The following is a 22,642-nucleotide window of genomic DNA, read 5'->3' on the forward strand; positions in this document are numbered from 1 at the left end:
GGGATGAGCTGTGGGAGAGAGGGGGTGTATGGAGACGCAGCGGGGGAGGGGAGCAGTCTAGCCTGTCTGGTGTCCTTAAAAACACCCCCATGGCCAAAGGGGGGAGGGGGTGAGATAACCTAAATTTCCCTCATAAAAAATAGGGCAACACTTAATGTAGCCTGAACCGGCTGGAGATCATGACATGGAATCAGAATATCTCAAGATACACGGGCAGCTGAGTTTCATTATGAAAGTAAATCCTTAAATTTTTTTATTTCATTATCAGATAATCAAGTGACCAGTATTGCCTTTAAATGTTAGGGAAAAAATGATTAATTAATTAATTAAATTATTAAGGTTTTACGACTGTTTTGCACTTTTAGTAATAAGCTGCTTTGGTTACATCTTCACTCCTGTTGATGCAGATTTTTAAACCTGGAAACAGTGAAGACATCTCTGAGACAATTTCTAGCCTCATATCATGATAACAATATAATGTTGAGATATTGCTTAGCCTTCAGTTATGTGTCGTTTGTCGTGCTGCAAAATTGCTTTGGTTTGCATGAATTGATACTTTAATATGGCTCCAGTTAAGACTGGGAGGAGATAATAGTTGCAACAGTTTGGTGCTTCACTGCATCCTGGAGGATAATAGGTCTTGGCACATTCAGAGTTTTGTCTGATTAGGGCTTTACCTTGAGAGCAGTAGCCACAAGGAGACTGTGGATGGATCCCAGACTACAATGACAATTACCTTATCTAGGGGTCAGACTGATGTGTCATACATGCTTTAGATATTTACTCAGTGAAAGTATTGCTGTCCCATCATCGCATCTGTCATGGTTTCAATAGAATCTGCATGTTAATGAAACTGATCAGAAAATTGTGAATGCACCATTAATTTCCAGAATACTTCACCTTCACTTCAACCAATGTGATCCAACCTTAACAAATAATGTGTGTGTGGGAAATTTAATATTAAATAAGTCTGTTAAGTGCAAAAGTCTGCGAAATCTACAATTTGTATTTTTTTGTTTTCTTTTGATTTCTGATGAGAGTGCCCCTTCTGTCCAAAATTGTGTACTTCCTGTCTTGGTAATGATGTAATATGTTATCACACACCTTGGACTTTATCTTCTGGTACATTCTGGTTCAGTGGGGCCGAAACATACATACAGCCTCTTCCACACATTCACAGCCGCAGTTCGTCGTATAAACTGAGAACACGTGAAATTACATGTTTAATGGATGAAATATAGGAGACGTTACACTTCACATATGCACCCAAAGAAACCATGCAATTACCTCCTGAAAGATAAGAGAGGGAGAGGGAGGGAGAGAGAGAGAGAGTTAGGGAGGGGAGGAGAGAAATAAAAACGAATTATAAAAGGAGGAGGGCAGTGAGAAGACAGCTGCTTGCATAAGCTGCATTACATAAGATCTTGCTAATAATGCCACTGTTCAGCTTACTAGAAAAAAAAGTTATACAAGATGTATGCCAAGATGTACACACATACACACACACACTTACCCTCTATGCTACGCTGACACACATTCTTGTGCTCCTCATCTGAACCTAAACTCAATTTAAGCCTCAAAACAGCTCTTTGAAGAAATCAACAAAAGACAAAATGTCCTCACTGTAGAGGTCTGGGATTGACAACAGTGTCACAAATATGGAACCACAAGCAAAACACACATGCTCACGACGGCCGCGTAACCTGGTTTCATACGTCAGCGGGGGTGAACATTGTGTACCAGGGCCTCAGTATAAACCCTGCAGGAGCTCAGAGCAGATTTAAATGAGGGAGGGAGGAGACACGTTGAAGGACAGGGGTAAAGGGGGCAAAGAACCTTGAACTTACTTAAAAAGCCTGATTGGCACAATCTGAGATCCATTTCATTGAAACACCATTGGAATTCAGGGCTATATCTAAAATGAGCTCAGATAAAATGACTTCCCTTGTACCTCACCTTCACATAAAAAAGGTATAAATAGCCACTTTTGAACAAATCAACCCTGTTTCAACTGTCTGAGATGGGACCGGGAGAATACACAACAGCAGGAAGAGAAAAAGCCAAAAAGCTACAGCTCAAGAATTAATTAGATTTGTGTCACCCATTCCCGTAGCCGCAACTGTCTTTAGTCAGAGATAGTTTCCTTTCATTTACTACCATGAACAATGGATTAGCGTCCTCCTTCGATAGACTCACTAGCAGCCCGACAGACTGATGACGCACCGTGCCGATGGCTGTGGAACCGCCCATTTTGAAAATGCAGGTCATTTGCAAGAATAATAAAGCCCTCCAACGCTGCATGGCTCTGAAAATGGATATTGTATAACACCTTTCCTTTCATATTGGACTGGCTTACAGACTTAGAAGATCTGCATCACATCTCCTCGCTTGTGTAACAGAATTACACAATGCTGAACTCCATCCTTATCTAATGTCTGTCAGTGCAGCTAGTTGTAATTTTAAGTCTCTCTGGTATATTTATCACATTAAAATTCTTAACATTTGCTGTACTGTTACTTTATTGGTGAGGGGGAAAAAGGGACAGGATATTCTAACTGATCATTTCCTATAATAAAACATTGTAATATTAGAGTAATATTACAGTTCTAGTTATTGCTAAAAGAAACAACATATTTCCTTAAGTCTTATGCTCATGATGTAGTATCTGCTTTATTTACATAAAATTAAACAACACATACCAGAAGCCAGGTCACAGAGTCTAATCTAAATTTGTTCAGAACCAAGCTGAAAGTTTCTGACCTGTAACTGACTGTATATACCTCCTGCACCTGCAGCCTGCTGAGTCTCATTTGGATACAACCTGCTTTTCTAATTCGGCCCTTGAAGCTGTAAATACCTACAACATGTACAAGTTTATTCAGGATTAGCCTGCATTGAACACTTTGACCGAGAGGTCACACACACAAATTGGTGACCTGGATCAGTGAACAATGCTGACCTGAACCCACTCGCCTCAGAGGATATTTTTAAACAGGTAAACCCCTCGAGGCAAGCCCACCTGGGTGTCATTCCTAATCCCCACCTGAGCTTCCTTTGGCCTGCAGCATCTGAGCTCAAATTAACAAAAGATAACCAGAAAAGAAGAAACGCCCACCCTCCAAGGATCCTGCCTCCTGTTGCAAAGCTTCACAAACCGGTGAAGACACAAATCAAATTCTTCTAAATTTGTTGAGATATCGACAAAGTCTAAACACTGTGTTCATTTTTGTTCCAACGTCTACTGCAGAGCATCAAATGAAGAGATTTGGCACAAAGTAATGCAGGCGCTTGCACTCTTGATCAATACTCTCCGAATCCATCTAGATGAACGGGGAGGGGTCAAGAAGCAGCGAGGGAGGGATCGGAAATCATTGTGCAAGATGAACTCCGACTGGCTCTGCTGGCTGCTCTCAAACCAATCAGTGAGTGTGCAGCGGGTTCATTGAGGTTGTTTCGGGTTCACACGGGGACAGTGGTGGGGAAGGGTCTCCGCTGGATAACCTATAATAACCTTGACAACCAGAGGAGGCAGCTTATTATGCTGGCTGCCAATACGCTACTCCAGAGGAATGGCTTCAGGTTGACAAGAAGGAACTGGACTGATTCTGGGGTAATAATGAAATGAATAACAAAACACCCTGGCACCTTTACGACAGAAAAGCTTACATTTGTGGCTGAAAATGACATTTTTCTTTATATAATTTACAATGATCATCATTATTTATCCAATATTCTGAAAAGGTGTGTGAGGTGTGAGACCTTGACTGACTCAGAACTTTAAAGGGATCAATCATAAGCTTCACTCTGAGTCGCATTCACACGCAACTGTCATTTCTCTCCACAGAAATCAATTTCCTTCCACTATCAAGACAAGTTTTTTTTTTTTAAACCACTTCGGCGAGCCAACAAATGTTTATCAAAACAAATCCGATCTGAGATTGTTCCATCTGTCTCTGACAACTTTCATCTCCTCTCGCAGGTTTATCAGAAGTACTGCAATTGTATAAAGAGAAAGTGAACCAATAAGGAAAAGAGTGAAAGACAGATTGGTCTCGTTGAAGTGCATTATTGTGTTGAAGTGGTTTGAGCAAAACAAAATAAGGCTTAAATCAAGAACTGTATGTCTGGTGCTTGCAGAGATATCCCACGGTTGCACAGAAAAGGCTACAATTAAATCTTCCATTCAATCAGGGAGGTTACTATTAATATAACCATCAACAGTTGCTAAACTATGAGCTACCTCATTAGTGAAACACGTTCTGATCCGAGTTTAATCATTAATGGGGCAAAAACAGAGTCTGGAGAGTTAAACACCGGTGGCTCAGCGTTATCTCTGCTAATCAAGCGGAAGAGAGTGTGAAGCAAAACACTTTTGGACCATCAATCTGTTATACATTTATGTGGCAACATATGTCTCTGGACTGTGGCATTCAAGCTTTCTGTAATATGTAGCACTGTGGAGCAGCTGCAGAGAAGTCTGGGCTCTGACAGCAGTTCTGATTCCCATTTGTTCCAGTTGGATAGATGAACAGGTTCACATTTAACCTGCTGCTCAAACATGATCACAGTCAGTTTGGCTGCTCTTACATAATTATCACCACGACAACTCAGACATGTTTGTTTCCATTCAAAGCAATAACTTCAAATACAGGCCAGCAGGGACAAAGATACATAGTCTGTGTTGTCGTTTAGGGTGGATTGACAGCATACAGGTGCGCACAGCTTACACACACCTGAGGCTGCTGAGTGACCCTCACATAACACACGGTACTTAAAAAAGGTGAGACAAATATGACATTACTGAAAAAAACAAAGTGAATTCAAAGAAGAACATCACAGTGACATGCAACACATACACACAGAATGCTATAATTTAGATGCACACAGGGATGAAAATAGGCAAGATGACGGATGAGCACGAGGTGTCACCGTGGATACTGGTAAACACATGACTAATGTCAACATGAGCAGGTGCATACACACACACACACACACACACACACACGCACACAAAAATACCCATGTAATAGGAGAGAGCCTGGGTTATCAGAGTTCACTGGTCAACATCAACACCGACACCTGATGTAATCTAAACACACACACACACTCTCACACACACACACACACACACACACACACACACACACACACACACAAGATATAACAGGTATCTTGAATATTCACTTCACATAGTTGTGTCGATATTTAAGAAACGAAATACACATGATCTGACAGCAGGCGCGCACATATTACACAACCGTCGCACAGACAAAGCTGCTCCATAGCAACACGCACTCTTAAAGACTGAAGAGCCATTATGTTGAACAGAAAAGGCATACAAAGAGACATACAATTGCTCTTCTACATTAATCAATTGATTTCTTAATCACTAGAAAATGAAACTGCAACTTTTTTAATATTCAGATAAAGTGTTTCAGTCTTTTTTTGACCAAAAATGCCCAAAAAACAGAGAATGAAAATGGTCAGTTGCAGTAAAAGCAACTTTGCATGGTAATAACATTCACTGAAAGTTTCGTTTTCTTCCAGGAGACCGCTGTGTTTTTGCACAGAGATTTGATAGAAATTTGCCTTAGAAATGCACGTTACAACTTTATCTGCCCTCATGAAGATTTACAGAAGCAGTACAAGAGCAAAAAATGTTCATGTAGTCCCAGGGAAGATGCACACTCTCTTTTCAGAGAAATCTAGCACTAAAATCCAAACTCAAACAGGCTTGAGCTCATCAATAAAAGCCTCGACTTTGGGAGGATGATTGAGCGCGTATTGAGAAAGATGTTGTTAAATCATTAAAAGTTTACATATTCCCCGCAGGATGAGGCCCTGAAGGGAGTTCAAGACTCCAGCTTGTTAGTCTTTCCATTAAAGGAAAAATAGTCTGGAGGCAAAATAAGCAATTGTATGTGCTGTCATTTACCTTATTTCAGCTGACAGCCCACACACAGCCTTGAGGTGTAGCACTCATCTGCGTACATGCGCCCTCAGAACTTACAAATGCTGCTGCTAAATGAACAGTTCTCACAACACAGAACTCACTGTTCAACACTTCAATAACAACTTCACTTATGAAAGAAAAGCTGTAGGGCTGGGCGATAAATCGGTGAAATTGATTCATTTGAATCTTTTGGTTGATTTTCTCTTTAACGTGCCCAGCCACTGCTCCCCATGGGCTCCCATAGTATATAGTAGCCCCCCCCGCAGCAAGCCAAGAGTTCGTTCCTAAAAAGGCACTGTCCCATTACTAGATTTGCAGTGTCAGACCTCGAACAAACCACGGTCCGCTGCAAAGTTTGTTTAAAGGCTGTTGCAACTAATGACAGCGGACCGACCCATTTATTTAAGCATCTCAAACACACGCGTGCATCACAGTGGGACACTTGTTGTTCACTTCGACACGCACAACACCGCAGCAGCCCACAAACACCCACTAAAAAGCAGCCAACATTAGTGGAATCATTTAATCATTGTGTCCTGTGTGAGAAGAAAGGGGCTCGGTGGACAGTTTTTTTCCGGATGCTGTCACGTTGCATATCACATCTCCCAGCCCTAAAAAGCTGATTGATCCCATTCCCCCGGACTCCACCTTCTGTTAATGCAGAAAGCAACAGCATTAAAGCAAAATGAACAATGTTGTAATGTTAAAAGTTTTCTAACATGCTGAACCAACTGAAACTCATTTAAGATGCACTCACACTTGGCCCAGTTGCTCTGTACTGTGCTGAAGCATGATTGTCCCTAATCCCCAGTCCCCCGCCAGCCTGCACTCACATTGCTCTGGCCCCAGACAAGGCCTGAGCACGGTTACCTCTTATACATACGCCATCTGGTTGTAATACAACACACACCTGATTTTACATCATCATTAAATGTCCCAGAGTTTACAAAAGCACTGTTGTCATTGTGGAGAGGAATGCTTGCATCAATTATACTTCATGTCAATGTTGCGTACCTGCGAACACCTCTTCCAACTCACGCTAGTCAAACAAACCAGACTTTGGGGGTCAAACGTGCTTGGGCACAGTACAGTTTACTAAGTGTGAGCGCCATTAGCTTTCAATGATCGTGGAGTGTCACAACTCTCCTCATCGGCTCACATAGGCCAAATTCTGTATCAGACCAGAGGATAAATGACTTGCTAGCTGCTAAGGACAGTTTAAGCTGGTGGAGACCAAACCCAAACCAAGAGCTACAAATATAGAATTAGTATTTAATGTTGAGGACGAGTATTAAACTTGGTGGACTGAAACAAGCCTCCCTCACAGGCCAGTGCTGTAGTTTAATGGCACTTTGCTGTGAGCGAAAACTTGACACACAAGGATTTCTTTGCCACCACATGAGAATCAAGTGATTGAGCCACAACCACTGGAATCAGGTGATTACACCACAAAAATACTAGCTTGTGTGACCAGGCCTTAAAAAGTTGATTCACAGTTTTTTGAAGCCTGTCTTCAAACAATATTCAGGTGTCAATACATAGGCATACATCACCTTACATTTTAGAGGCGGTTGATGGAGTTGGTCTTGTGTTACTGTTTTTTCCAATACCTCATTTCAACGAACCAAACATAACAGTTACAGTTTGTCAGAGTCTGTGAAGGTTCAGTTGTGAGACCAATCCTCCCAACTCCAGTATTAGACAGGTATATGCATGTAAAATAACACAATGTACTGCACTTCAAGGCTGTAACATGTAAAAGGCCCTCTGCTGTATCTTTTCCTTTTCCCTTTGTAGTTTATGATTCAGAAAGAACAGGGATTCATCTTCTCTCAACATTTCTCATTTCTCTTGATGAAAGATAAAAATCAGTAAGATGGAAAACTAGAAATCCCTGCCCAGGGACATTTGTCTCCCATTAAAAATTTAAAAGTTGTAGTAAGTAAACTAGGGAAGTACTGTAGTAGGTCAGACACACAGCGGTCCGCCCACTCCTTAAAAGTTTTAACGAATGACTAAAACATGAGAAGCAGCGGAGGTCGGCGTCTTAGTCGCCCTACATTTCTCCACTCATTCCTGCCCCCTCACTACTTGAGTGGTTTAAACCCTCAGGCCATAAGGAGAGAGGGTAAAATTGTCACTCCATCTCTACTTGAATCTACACTCCCTGCTGTGAGATGTCCGTCTTCTGTGAATATGAGCAGTGGAGGTCAGTCAGTCTGCTCTGCGCAGCATCCGTTGTTAGTGTTTGACAAGGAGTGTCGGTCAAAGAGACGGTCCTCCCCCACTGTTCGAGGATTCACACTGATCTGACATCCTTTTTATCCTTTTCTTTCCTTGCTCTCTGTATCAATACTCAAATAGTTGTGGTATGTCTACTGCTGTTGCCTGTCATTTGAGTTTAACTTCTTATTTACTTTTCTTTATTTACCTGTACTTATCTCCATCTTTGTGCATCTCAAACACTTAAGGATTATCTTGTTTTATGATCCTGAATTTGAATCACATGCATCTGCTTTTGTTGTACACATACATGCTCATGTTTGTGGTCTTTTTCTGTATTCATTATATAAAGACTTTTTCTCCTCTTCACTGTGCTGTTCCGACTGTAAACCTAAAATACAAAATGTTGTTAATAATGTATGTTTTTAAATTAAAGACAAAGCTACAGCTGTAAGGCAACGCTTTTACATTCTTTGCACAGGACTTTACATTTTACACCGCAGAGCTGATCTCTTCTTCAAAACTCTGCTCAAGTGTTTCAGGATGCTTTTTGTTTTGATTGGTTGATTGTATTGCCACATTTAAATCATTCTTAACTTTTGTCTCAATTTTAACTAAATGCAGTTCTAACATGAACTTTCATTAAGCCTGAAAAACCTTTGTGTAATGTGAACTCCCGACTACGTTCGTGGAGTTCTCTGACAAAAACTTAAACGTTAAAGCTGCTGTAAGCGTTCATTTCTTATTAAAATAAGCATTAAATAGCTCTTATTCCTGTCTATTCAGTTTTTATTTAGCGTTCATCTTTCTTTGCTGCAATGTGAGAACTAAATATTTCTCTCATTCACGTTCTACTTTCTAATAGTTGCAACCTACGTCCATTCATTGCCATTACTGGCCATGCTGTTAGGCCGCTCACACGCAGTTCCTGCCCTCACAGACAAAACACAGGAAATCTTATCTGATGTTCATCTTCCATTAATGTGCATCAATGTCGAGCTCTCTAGCCCTCAACCTCCCCTCCCGCCCTCCCTCCCTTCCATCACTCGTCTGCTGTTTTGAGCACTGTGTTCCTGTACTCAGCCACCCGCTGGGCTCGGTAGCAGGAACAGACTGGAGGAGTGATGTAAGGATGAAGCGAGGGATGAGAAGGAGAGCGCAGAAGCATCCCTTCGAAACTAAAATCTGGGACTGAAAAATCAAGAAACTTACAGATCGAGCTAAGTGCATCAAACATTTATAATTGTCTTCATCATTCTGAACTAAAATGATCCTTTCATGGAAAGAAAAGAAAATTGGATAGAGCACAGTTCAAAATGAGAGACTGTTAAGAGAACATAAGCATGATCGGAAATGACAACTTTGTCTTTGATTTGGGAGTTTGCACCATGAAAACATTATCAAATATGGCAGCCTATAATTTAGAACTTTGAAGTAGAAACAGATATGGTCTCCGAAGTGTGGTTGGTCTCTGGGTTCAAAGTATCGACAGTGTGATGTAAATAAACTGGACAGATGGCGGCAAACATGCACTGCAAGCATTCACGCCAACACAGAGTCTCGCTCCATAAAGAAATATCTCTGACACCAACTTACTGCAGGTTTAAGATTTATAAAGACATACTGGCCTTCAGTAGGGAGAGCAAACAAACTGCACAAAGACGACAGTAAACACATTCTACACTCACCATCTTGTTTTTTTTCCCCTGAAGGTTGCCTCAAAGAATGACCAAAAGTGAAAAAAAAAAAAAAGGAAAAAAGAAAGCGGGAGGGTTTCATCAGCTCAGGTTACGTCTGGCTGGGCCAGTTTGCTGGATACCTGATCCAAGGTCAGATTAGATGAACAAAGTCTCTGAATCAACACTGACAGCCGAGGCAGACAGAAAAAGGCATGAGAATCAGACTATCAGAACATAATCTTCCTGCCACGGGTCGTTTAGCTTTGGTACTTGCCTGATCAGTGTCAGAAAAATTTGGCCCCAAAAAAATACTGAAGAGTGAAAGTGACAGTATTATCAGCCAGTAATCCAGGGAAAACACACCCAAAGACTTTTAGGAGGTAACATTCAATGTGCATCCTAATATCACATATACTATAAGTGCATTTTATATAAAAACTGATGACCGACAACAGATCAAATGTTTCCTTGGCAGCAGGGTAAAGAAACCTAAAGCTTCAACTCTTAATGATTTTGTTGCAGATAACTCAAGATCAAGCTAATGCTTCTGATCCAGCTGCCTTTTTCCTCACACAGGCAGAAATCCACAGTAAAGGCAACACTCACAGTGACCTGAACTGACCACAGTGCACTGCAGCCAGAAGTCATGTTGGGCATCGATTAAAGGGCACGTCTCTGTCTTTCTCTCAGCACTCAGTATCGCTCTCTCCTTCTGTATAGAAACACTTCACAGCCCTCTCTGGGGGTTGTAAAAAGAGATTCTGGGAAATGGAGGAAAACACCGAAGTACACAGAGAGAAAGTGAGCAGAGGAACACTAATCACGTGTTAGATAAAACTGGGGAGTTATATCGTGCAGGTACTATTCAGCTACTTTTGTTCTTCTTACAGTAGATATTTTTATCTGACTTTATGAGAATTATAAAATCAAGAATGTCCCATCGACAGAGCCATTGACACTACATATTCCATTAAGACATAACACTGGGCCATTATGCACTATAACAAGGCTGTGGAACTGGCACATATAATGGAATGAAGGCATAATCAAAGTCATTACTTACACCTGTGCTCTCCCTGCTGTTGGACTAACTGCACTGGAAAAGCCTTAAATAGGACACTAATGCCGAACAGCATTGTTAAGTCTGAGGATTGACTTGACTTAACCACCGTTTAGCCTCTGCCCCCTGTGATAACTTTTGTCGCTTTTCGACATCTGACTTGCCCCGAAATCGCAGTTTGTTGAACTGGCACAATCACACGTTTTCAGTTCTCAGAGGAACCAAACATGCCTTTTCACTCTGGTGACCTGAATGCAAGCTTGACCCCACACTTCCTGAACGCTCCACAGCTGAGAAACTACAACGCCAGCGTGTTGGAAATAGGCAGAAGAACACTTTGATTAAATGGCATGGCTCAGTGTTTTCATAGCCTGCTGGGACTCCATTGAACTTTACAGGTCGTCAGGAAAACTTCGCTAAAAGTCCTACTTGTAAACTTGAGGCAAATCACATCTACCCTGATTTCATGAGGGAGCAGTGATCTGACGCCTGTTTGTTATCTTCCGTTTCCTGTTTACTTTTGGTGTCGTGCACCTGGAACGCTCCAAAGGTGGCAAGTTGGAAATTTCAGCCAGGAAATTCCAACCTCCGACATCGACTGTAATGCAGCACTGGACCACGATCGCATATTTGCATACATCCAGGTGGATAAGAATGTCTTGCCGGTGCCAGATGTGGGCAGTGCAGGACGTAAGGCACACAGGACTAAGTCTGCTGGTTTTCTAGTGGTTGCTGCTGTAACTTTGCCAAAGTTGAACACCAAAGTTGAAGCCAACTTGCAGATTTTCTTCACCGCCAGAACCAAATGCAATCTTTTCTGCATTCTGAGCAGCACCCTACCAGGGCCTGGTAGTTTGGGTGATTTAGATCTTTTTTTTAAATCTGTCCTTTGCTTCACTGTTGCTTCACAGGTGCTTCACTGCTGAATCAGTGAAGCACCTTTTCAAGTCTTTCAAGTCTGAGGCATGTCTTCAGCTCCTTTGCGTGATGTGCTGTCAAGCACTTCAGTCTCATTTAAGCTAGTTCAACTAACATAAAAGAGATCACCCACACACACACACACCTGCTCCCTCTCTCTTCCCCCGAGCATCTGCATCAGCACAGTCGCATCTCTGCCAAGTGTTGACATATGTTCAACTGTGACCAGTGATGACCACCTAACTTCCTGTTTCCCACCTCAGATCGTTATGGTTACATCAGACTAACTGTGGGTGAGCACTGGGTGTTCCGGCAGGTTGTCTGCTCAAATGCAAGGGTGCTATATCGAGCCGCGGGCCACCTCCTGTCTGCTCTTTAACCCCTGAACTCCTCGAATGTAAGCCCAGGGCTTCGCTTGAGCACAAGAAGTTCACAACATTAATCTGGCTAAACTGAACACAACTTCAGGGGAAGCAGCAGCCGCTGCAGACCAGGTCATGTCTCATTTAAGTGCTTATGGAAATGTAAGGCACCTAAACTTGACATTAGAGCCTGAATTTACATAACTCTTTACATAAGCCACTTCCTATTTGGTTTGCCCTCGCCGCCTGGCTGACTGTTAGGTAACACTGACACAAACTGGGCGCTCATTGGTTTTTCAGCGGGGCCATTTAACCCCGCAGATGTGTCAGCTGTGTCTGCCTCCCGCTGCTCTCAGCCCCGCCGCGGTCACGGCTCGTTCCGAGGGGCTCGTGTTGAGGGAAAAAAATAATTAATTAAATAAATAAATAAATAAATAAGTAAATGAGAAAGAGAGAGAAAAGCAGCGTGCTTGCTTGTTTCATAACACGGAAGGAGGCTGCAACAGCAATGCAGAGCAGGAGGGAGCGGAGGAAACACAAGTGCAGCCCGCTCCTCTTTTGTCTGGAGCCTAATTGACGCTCCGCAGCCAGTAAAACGCAGACAGAGAGGAGAGGAGAAGAGAAGAGAGGAGAGGAGGCTGTTGAACAGACAGGAAACATGTCCACGCCGGCGTTGAGTCTCTCACCTTCCGTCCTCCCGGTTTGTGTCGCGCCGAGTCCCTCCAAGTGAGAAGCTTTTTGTGTTTGGGAAGTGGTAATGAGGTGCGGGGGGCAGGCTCGGCCGCTTTCACTCATTCATCAGTTTTCTGGCTCAAAGAGGAGGGTCGCGCCTGTGGGTCCCCCTGCACGCGCTCCGCACGAAAAAGGCATTACGAAAGTTCCGGAAGTGCACGAGCATCCAAAGTGTCGGGGGGTTAGTGGAGGTACAGAGGCTGCACACACAACAACAGCAGAAGAAGAAGAAGAGGGACTGCAAGTTCTGATCATTGTTTTATTGTTAATAATAATAATTATATTATGATTATTATTAATATTATTCTATAACTAAAAGGCTGTTCAGGTTTTGTCATTTTTTGCCAGTAATTTCCATAATGTATAATGTTTTTATGGTATAAAAAAGCTCCTTTACTGGCCTGATTGTCCACTTTCTTGTGTGTATACATATACACATTTACATACACAATAGTAGAATAAACCATGCAGTTGTACATTCAAAGTTGGATGGAGTTATGCTGGAGAGTCCATTATGTCACTAATCTCTGCAGTTCAACCATTTTAGTCATAAAGGCTGAAAAAGAAAAAAAAAAAAAAGACTCCCTACAGCGCGTCACATGTAACCCAAGTCCCTGTTGGCTCCTAGATTGCAAATTGACTGCAAAAGATGTTGTGTACACCCTTTAAGAACAAAGTTTTTGTAGTTTTGCAGCTGCTAAACTAAAAGTGTTGGCATGCACTCTGTCTGAAGTGGGTGCGCATGCTCAACCAGGCATCAAGGGTGTGGAATCACATCTTTTCAACTCAGTGTGGGATTTCATGGGTTTGAGTAGATAACGATATTAAGTAAGATCAGTCTGGACTGTTTGTGTATGAATGGTTACAGTAACGGAAGGCAGATGTCAATAGAACTCAGTCTTCACAAACACACACAGTCCTGAAGTAGAAGAGTGTTAATTCAAACTAAGAAAACTTAATTAATCAAAATCATAAATCATTAATCATAATCAAAATAACTTCACAGAAGAGACCAGCGATATGACGTGTGAGCCTCTGTGCAGTCGGTCCACTCATGCAGCTGTTTAAATGTTTGCTGATTGGACTGACATTTACCGACTCTCCTGTTGGTCTTGTTGCACCTGTTGGAGCAGCACCACTCTCGCTTCTATTGTTCTACAAGGTGTTGGATAACTTCATGTGGCTGCTGCTTGATGCTGAGGTTGGACCTGAACGGACTCCCATTCATAGAGGACAATCCACATGTCAAACACAGGTGTGATTTTGAGAAACGCTGGCTTTCCTCCATTCAAGTGCTCTGGGTTTGTGGTTTTGTGCACACTGGTGCTGCTAAATTGAGAAAAGCCGTCACACCTGTATTTTCTTTCTTTCTTTTCTTTCTTTTTTTTGTGCTTGGTTGTCTCTCTTTCACTTGGTAAAGTTCAGCAGGGCGAGACCTGAGTGAGATGAGCCATGTGTGCCTTCGCTCTCTAGGCAGGAAACAAAAGCAAATTTGACTCTGCGCTTTCCAGAATGAATGAGTGAAATCTGGTTTGACCGCGGCGTAGGTTGAGGCCTGAGCTCACCCATGACCACTTCAATTATCAGACAACAAGTAGATGTTTTTTTTTCCATGGGAAAATCTTCTGTGGTGATTGTTCTCCAATAAACAGCGGGCAGTGTGATTGTTTCCAAATGATGAATCACACGAAAACATCCCTAGAAGAAACAAGGCGAAACAAGCGTCTCTGAGATTTTCACAGCAAGTTTTCAAAAAATGTGTGTGGACTTTCAGTTTTCTGGATTAAAGTTGAACTGAAAAACTGAAAGAACTGCTAAATAATTTCATACTTTAACGAGCAAAAGTCCTGAAGGGAGGGCTATAGAATGGTGTGATACAATGTCGTGATTTTAAAAGGCTGTGTTCACTAAACTTTTAATTAGGTTCTTGAAGCTGAAGTCGTGACTGATCCCACTTTATGGGATACACTTTAAGATATCTCTGGGGATTTAGCTCGAACTTTACTGTAGATGAAATCAAGTGAATAAATCCCCCTAGACTCTAAAATCTTATTCTGACTAACTCTCAGGCTTCAGGCCTATGCACCAAATATCATACCCCGCTGATGCTCTTGCTGTTGCCTAAAGGTACAAACCAGTGGTGTGTTTCATCACCGTCTGTCTGTTTTCAGATGGTTGGGGACTGAAAAACAATAACAGTGTCATCTCAAAACAGACTGCCTATAACGCCACCTCAGCTATGAATGTCAAGACCTAAGAGACTGTGTTATGAGTCCAATCAGCCGGTGGACATCTGCACACCTCTCTACCCTGATAACTGAACATACAGTAACATTATGTACCTAACCTTGTTCTGCTCCATACCCTCCCCTTCCCTCATTCACACAGTGCCCCCTGTTGGTCAGCGGTCCACAGTGCTTTGCATAACGCTGGATTATGCAACTTTGGCTGTAGGGAGTGGCTGACTGGAATGAGATGGAGGCCAGTTTGGGATTGCAACTTGAATGCATCGTGTGATTGATTTGAGCGTATCAGTAGAGTGAATGTTAATAGGAGCAGATGTAGTGACGATAACCAGTGCTGGTTAGTTATCAGTGCACAACAACAAATTACAGGACTCCCAGTCTGAGACAAGCCTCCTGAACCTTTTTATATTAATATTAGTAGTAGTAAGATTTCTATTAAGTCATCAACCGTGATATAATAAATATAAACAGCACAGACATTATAATCAAATCTATGTATTAATTAGTGAGTGAACAGGCCTATAGATACCCATCCTGCATTCTCATCAATTGTCACCACCCTCCAGCAATGTGAAGAAAACAACCCACTTGTAACCCTTAAAAATAGCACTGGAAACCATTCTTTATGAGAACTGGAAGTGAATTACGCACTAAATATGAACCTATATTGACTCCATTTAATAATTTAACAATAAAAAACACATCTCCTTTTAAACCCATCTCAAAAAAGCTTTTTCGACGGTAAGTTTACAAATACCTCTCACGTCATGTTTTCTCTCCTTTTATTAAGAAAAGGAAAAAGGAAACACATCATTACATTTCAGAATATGGGAATACAGAAACAGTCATTTACAATGATGCGGAGCAACTGTTTGAAATGACAGAAAAGATGCAAACAACTGAGATGCAAAACAGAAAACAATCAATGAAATAAGTGTTTCAGTACAAATATCAATATAAATAGACAATACAAGAAGAATTCACCATAACAGTATCAAAGCATTCATTTTTGAATGAGTTCCTGGGCATGGAAACTATAAGCACATTTTTCAAAGTTCAGTATAGACTCGAGGGACTTGCAGCGGCAGCCCGCCATTAGACTGAGTTTGATCCCTGGACCAGAGGACCAGTGAAGCAAAGCAGATATATACTGCAGCCACTTCCTAATAAGAAAAGCCTGTCACGTCTCACAGGCAGAGAAGACCACCCCACTTTCTCATACACTGCACAACGATGAGTGCTATAGGCATCACCAGTAATAACCTAAGTGCAGAATTATAAACAGCGTCCAAGGGCTTAAGGGTGTAAAGCAGAGTCATGCCTATCACCATGATCCATTACAGAGAAGAAGACAGCTGTCACAACTTTTCCTACAACCCACTGGAATTTTAGCTCAGTTTCTATATAAATAACCCAATTTGTTGCAATTTGGAGACAACCTTTATTAATATGATATCTGACTGTAAATTTCATCGATCCAGATATCATGGTATCTATATTCTATTTCTCTCAATGTTGGTTTCTTTCTCTGGACAACATCATAAACTAAGTTTTCTGTGCATTCGGACCAAGTTCAAGATCACTTAGTGCAGATTGTCTGCAGGTAGGTCAGCAGAGTCAGCAGAACATTGCAAGATTGTATCATCAGCATATAAATACGCATTGAAGTAGATAAAAATGAAAAAATGTAATTGGTATAAACAGAAGAATTTGACCTATAATAGAAGCTTGTTTTTGTAGCCGTTTAAAGGTCAACCCCAATTCCACACAGTAATGCTGCATTCACGTGCTCCTCAGATGATTCCACCTCCTGAGTCCTGAAATTGCTCCTCCGACTGTGTTCATCTGTGTCGAGTTGGAACGTGGGAGAACATGATCGCAAAAGGAAGTTGTTCTGCATTTTATGGTTTAAAGCTTTTAAACAACACTTTGACAGCTGTTTCCAGCGCTTGGGTGACAAAGAAGAGAGAAGGAAATGGATCATGTAAGCCATGAAATACATGTCACACATACGCACATTATCATCCGCTGGTGTTTACTTTGGCAGCCATATTTTAGCGTCACACGATGAAGACTCCGCAACTTGTGTGCCAAAAATTTCTCAGACTCTCTGAGTTCCAACATAAGGGTGCAAGCGGATTATAATGTACGTAGGTACAATTAAGTTAGCAACAGATTATATTCAAGACCTTATCATGCGTGCATCTCTTGATTTATACAGGTTTGCCTTTGACTGTTTTCCCCTTGATATATGTTCCAGTTAAATGAAGCTGATGTGCTGCTTGGAAGAGTTTCTGTTAGTGGGACACTGAGGAGAAACATAGTGATTATCATTATGGCAGAACCAAGGACAGAAGGAGGAATCTGTCCTAGTGATGTGGGTCCAGTATGTAGCTCTGCAAAGTGAAAACTTCCATAAACAACCCAAAGCAATGACAACTCTTCTTTCCCTTTCAGTCTCCTCATTTATTTATGGCTGTCTCCATCTCCTCCACCCATCCCCCCCTCCTCTATTGATGCTTCTCCATTTTCTCCATGTCCATGACTCTGCAAGTTGCTCTGTCCTCTACAACCTGCTATTTTGGGACCGTCCAAGTAATGTGCAAGCCCCTCTTCTTCTTCTCTTCTTTTAAGTTATTTTTTCTTTTCTCTCTCTGAACTCTCTCCTTTTCATTTGTTGATGTTGTCGATATCTCTGAAACCAGAGGTGTGTGTGCAGCAAGGTGGCCAGAAACAGCTTCTCTGCAGAGAATAGAATAAACGTCGGCACAGATGAAAGAAAGGCGTTTGTGCACATGTGCATGTGCGTGTGTGATCGATGTCTGATGTCTGCGGAGTGACAGGAGAAGATGGACGTTGCTGGCTGTTCAGGAAATTGGAACAAGCTCTGAGTCTCGGCCAGATTCCCCTTTCTTTCATTCTCTTTCTCTCTCTCACATGTTTTCTTCACCTCTCAAGTCAGATTCTGGTGATCTTTCCTCACCAAGAGAACGAGCAGCAGGACAGGACAGCAGTGCTTTGATTTTATTGTGTAATGCAGCCAAAATTACATTTGGTTCCGTAAAACTCAATGACGTACAGCTTTATTTATCGCTGACTGACTGTGATTAACTTCTCAGCAAACCGAATTTGCAATTCAAAAGGCAATTATCAACACAGATTGCCGACATTTATATTCATTCATTGAAATTATTTTAATGCTTGAATTAATTCGGTGAATAACTTAGAGTAATTTAATTTAACACTCAATTTAATTAGACTTGCTTCATGAGTAATTTAGTTTAATTTAGTAAAATTCATCAGCTGTTAAGGTAAATATCTCAAATAGACACTTGCAGGTTATACTGTACGATATACAATTTGGCCATTTCAGCATTCACACTGTATTTTCAACAGGAAATGATTTTATAGGTTACAATAACAGCACAGAAGCTTCTGGCTGTTGTACAGTGTCAGTGGTGACTTGACATATTCTTAAAGGATAACTCCACCAATTTTCATCATGAAAGTGTGTTTACAGGTCTTGGGGAGTACTACTACATATGTGCAAAAAGTAGTATAAAGCCTTGATCTGATAAATCACTCTGATAAATGAATGATGTCACTCAGTGGTTGCATTATGGGTAATGTAGGCACTAGGGTCTGAAAAGAAAGAATATAAAAGGGGACATCTCTGGTTCTACAGTACCGATTTTGTCATGTGTTCCTAAATTGTCTGTTAGTTTTATAGGAGTGCTATACCATTAGACCACTGACTGCTTTTCAAAACCTGGTGCCTACATTACCTACAATGCCGCTTTGCCGCTGAGTGACATCACTGGAGACAACTGATCAGATTACAGCTTTAAAGCAACATTGTGTAGAGATTAGCATTTTGGGCAATTTGGTAACCCCCCAAAGTTTCTGTGTAACAGTTTGTCAGACATAATGTAGGTGCCAACTACAAGCAAACTTTACATCAGAGAAGATTCCCTTGTAGCTAGTATGATTACCAAAACAAGTATTCATGGCCTCTACCTCCAGCTAGGCCCAATCCTCGGAACATCTGAAAGCACGTGGCCGTCACGCTGCATTCACATGATGTAGTTACAACTTGTTCATGTCTTGAGAACACTCAAGAAGGTGACAGCAATCAAACACAATCTCAGAGAGTCGACCAGACACCGAGGCAGTTTGAATCCCCCCCGCGCTGACCTCATGTGTACACTAGATGGAGCCACTCACCGTGCAATAGTCCACTGATCTATTCCTTTCTGAGGCAGATTTTAAGAATGCTGTGTGTTCACACTGAGAAACAACACAGACTGACATGCTAGTGGTTGTTACTGTGGGCCCGGAATCTGTCTGATTATTCAGCCTTCTGCTGATTCACGCCAACTGTCCCACAATGCAATTCATGAGGCACAGAGGAGCCGCTCCTCCCCTGCTGAGAGGGCGAGGGCCCACAGCTTTCCCGCTGCGCATTCAAGGGCTCTCCTTTTGACTTTTTGGACGTTTTATGCACACTGTCCTTAAATCTGCACCTCTGCAAACTTTTCTCGAAGGAGTGACCCACAACGCACAGCTTGGTGACGTTACACAAAGATTACAGTGGAGGTGTGAAAAGATAAAGTTAAAAAGCTTATTTTTGTTGAATTTTCATGATTAGTGGAAACATGCCACTAACCAGCCACTAACTAAATACAGATAACGAGCGCTGCTTACATGGAAACTCGAGGAAACAGAGTCATTGTTAACAAAATTAGTTCCACCTGTGCTTTTCACCGCTACAGCAAATCAAAATGTAGCTGTGAGAAAAGTTTGTTAATGCCGCCATGAGCCTGAGGTTATTATCTCACCATCAGTATCATCCACTCTTTCAAGGTCTGTGCCCGCTGTTTTTATTCTTCCTCACCCATTCGTGTGTGTGTGTGTGTGTGTGTGTGTGTGAGTGTGTGTGTGGTGCAGCAGAGAGAGGAAATCACGTGTCGGCTGGGTTGCTCACTTATCAGCTCTGCCATATGCTCCTTTATGTAAAAACAGACTCTTGTTGAGAGGCCTTATGTCAGATCCAATACAAGCAATAAACTGATAAAGCTGCAGTGAATCATTTTTTTGACCTAAGAGAGTATCTCTGCCTCAGCCTGACCTGCGACACGATACGCATATAGAACTTGTAGGATGCCGCCTCCATTTCTGCCAAGTGTCTTGGCTGTGTGTAAAGCGTCTTTGTTCTCCTGCACTCTGACCCCACAGCTGTTACAGGTTAGTGTAAGGGTTGCTGTGTGGAGCAATTTACATTCATTAATCTCTTTGTATTGTCAATGTGTGCATGTGGACCGACCTCCTCCTCATGCAGACTGCCACAATCCGACCCCGCCCGACTTCCTCCTTTGCTGCCTTGATAACAACTGCGGTCACTCGAGGTCGCTGCCTGACAAGAAACGTTATCATGGGTCATAACCATCTGCTTGCACAGTCGACGTTTATTTCTGTTTACGGGGAAGTTAATGCTCTCTCTTCAGTTCCCCTACAGTGCCAACAGTGTAACACGCTAGCTAACATTAGCTTAGAGTCTGCTAACATCAACAAATGAGTGTCACCCACCACATAACAGTCTCACACCACTACCTGTGCTGTCCCTGTGTAATTCTGCTCTATTCCCTTCCGGCTCCTTGGTGCATTTCTGTGTACAGAGTGCTGTTGTTTTCTTTTTGCTCGGCTGCTTCTCTCTCTCTCTCTTTTTTCACTTTTTGCTTCCCCTTCGTTGGCAAGCTTCACCAGCCGGCCATCTGTTCCACTAAGTATCTCCCTCAGTCAGGTTGGCTTATAACGGGATAGGTCTGTATCATCGTCTGACCCTGCTTGGCAGACTCTGGTCGACCTTTTTGTGCACAACTGCAGCCTGTAGATCTAATACGACGCTGCCCAGTGGACATCATTTTCTTTTCTTTCCTTTAATCACAACTACTACCGTTTACTTTATTGCATCTTTTAGGAAAGCTTTGGGAGCTGGAGGCCTCTTCAGTGATGATCGTTCTGGCACGGATACTGTGTTTATATTAAACTTTCAATCTCCTCAGATGGCTGGACAGTTTCCCCCCGTGGAGCTGTCCAAGGTAGGGAGAGCTGATTGGGAACAAATGTGTTCACTTCCGTCAACTTTGGAAGACAAACATAGGAAAAACTTGTGTTTCAACATTCATGATTTCTAAAACGTAGCAGCACAATGCAGTGTGTGGCGGGTTCCTGGGACGCTGCCCAAACAGAATGCTGACAAGGGCCGAAGCCTTTCCTGTCACAGGCATTACGGTAATTAACTCTGCACTGAGAGGAAGAAAAAAGGTGGTGTAACTCTTTTGTGAGCTGGGAAGAAAATCAGCCTTTTTTGGTACATACTCTGTGGGAATCAGGAATAGATAATGCTTTAGTTTTAAATAAATGATGTCTTTCATGTTCGAGATAACACTGAGATGACTTGAAAGAGCCGTTTGATTCTTTCTGTCACGACTTCCATGGGGCGAAATAAGCGACAGAGAAGAAAGGGAATTAAAACAAAGGGAGGAAAAAATGAAGTGAGAGCAGCCTCTCCTCCTGCCCCCTGTGGTGTATTATTATTTGTTATCGCAGTAAGTAATTGCATTATGCTTCCTGCATTTATGAAGCAGCCACATAGAAGAGAAATCACATTCAAGAGTATTTGTATTCCTCCCCCTTTAAATTGATTGCGATTTGGAATAAAAAGCTCTGATCCCCCCCTTTTTTCCCCCTAGCTTGGTGAGGGAGGACAGAAAAACAACCAGCAGCCTCTTCAGAAACTTCCTCCAAGGTACTCCAAGGTACAAACAAACCAAAACCCAGAAACTTGAAGGCTCTTCATTTTGAAAACACAGCATGTGTTGTGTAACAGGTAAACAACCACTGAATCCGCTTGTCCTGTTGGTGACAATCACCACGGGGAAGTAAACATGTCAGTTTGTTCCTCTGCAGGATCACACTGTGGCTCTGGAGCCTTCTGTGTTTGAGGGAAATACTTCAAATGCATGCTTGTTTCAATCCAATTGACTACATTGCACTTTAGTGTATAAAGTTAATTTCAGAAAAAAAAAAAAAAAACAATGTGATGGCAAAACACTTAATCCATGACTGCTGTTAGCTCACCACCTTTTTCCGTTGCGAAGCTAATGCTAAGGTCATATAACTGTCACGCCTACAAATTTAATATTGAGATAAAATTATACCTAAAAATACCAATTGTCTGTAAAAAGAACCAGGGAACCTACTGGACCATTCAACAGTAGACCAATGATAACAAACTAATAAAAGTGGGTACTACTAGCCGTAACCTTTGTTATGATAAGTTCTTTGAGGTGAATGATTTGATGACGTTGGTCTTGTTTGCAAAATAACCAAAGTAGCAGCGAGAGTGCAGTGGCAGGGGGGTGGTTCAGTTGAATATGTTAGTCTAGTCAGCCCGACTCCTTGTTCCG

The 22,642-nt window shown here is 42.0% G+C and overlaps 1 protein-coding gene across 1 annotated transcript in view; it reads right to left on the bottom strand.

Moving 5' to 3' along the window:
- LOC119022517 (helicase ARIP4-like) overlaps window positions 1–13,319 on the bottom strand; it is a 71,141-nt gene extending 57,822 nt beyond the window's left edge. The window contains exon 1 of the mRNA XM_037103465.1: window positions 12,882–13,319. The gene's annotated coding sequence lies outside the window, so the exon portion shown is untranslated. The remainder of the gene's footprint in view (window positions 1–12,881) is intronic.
- Window positions 13,320–22,642: the final 9,323 nt, after the last annotated feature.

The sequence above is a fragment of the Acanthopagrus latus genome, chromosome 7 (assembly GCF_904848185.1).
Source record: "Acanthopagrus latus isolate v.2019 chromosome 7, fAcaLat1.1, whole genome shotgun sequence".
Taxonomy (NCBI): Eukaryota; Metazoa; Chordata; class Actinopteri; order Spariformes; family Sparidae; genus Acanthopagrus; species Acanthopagrus latus.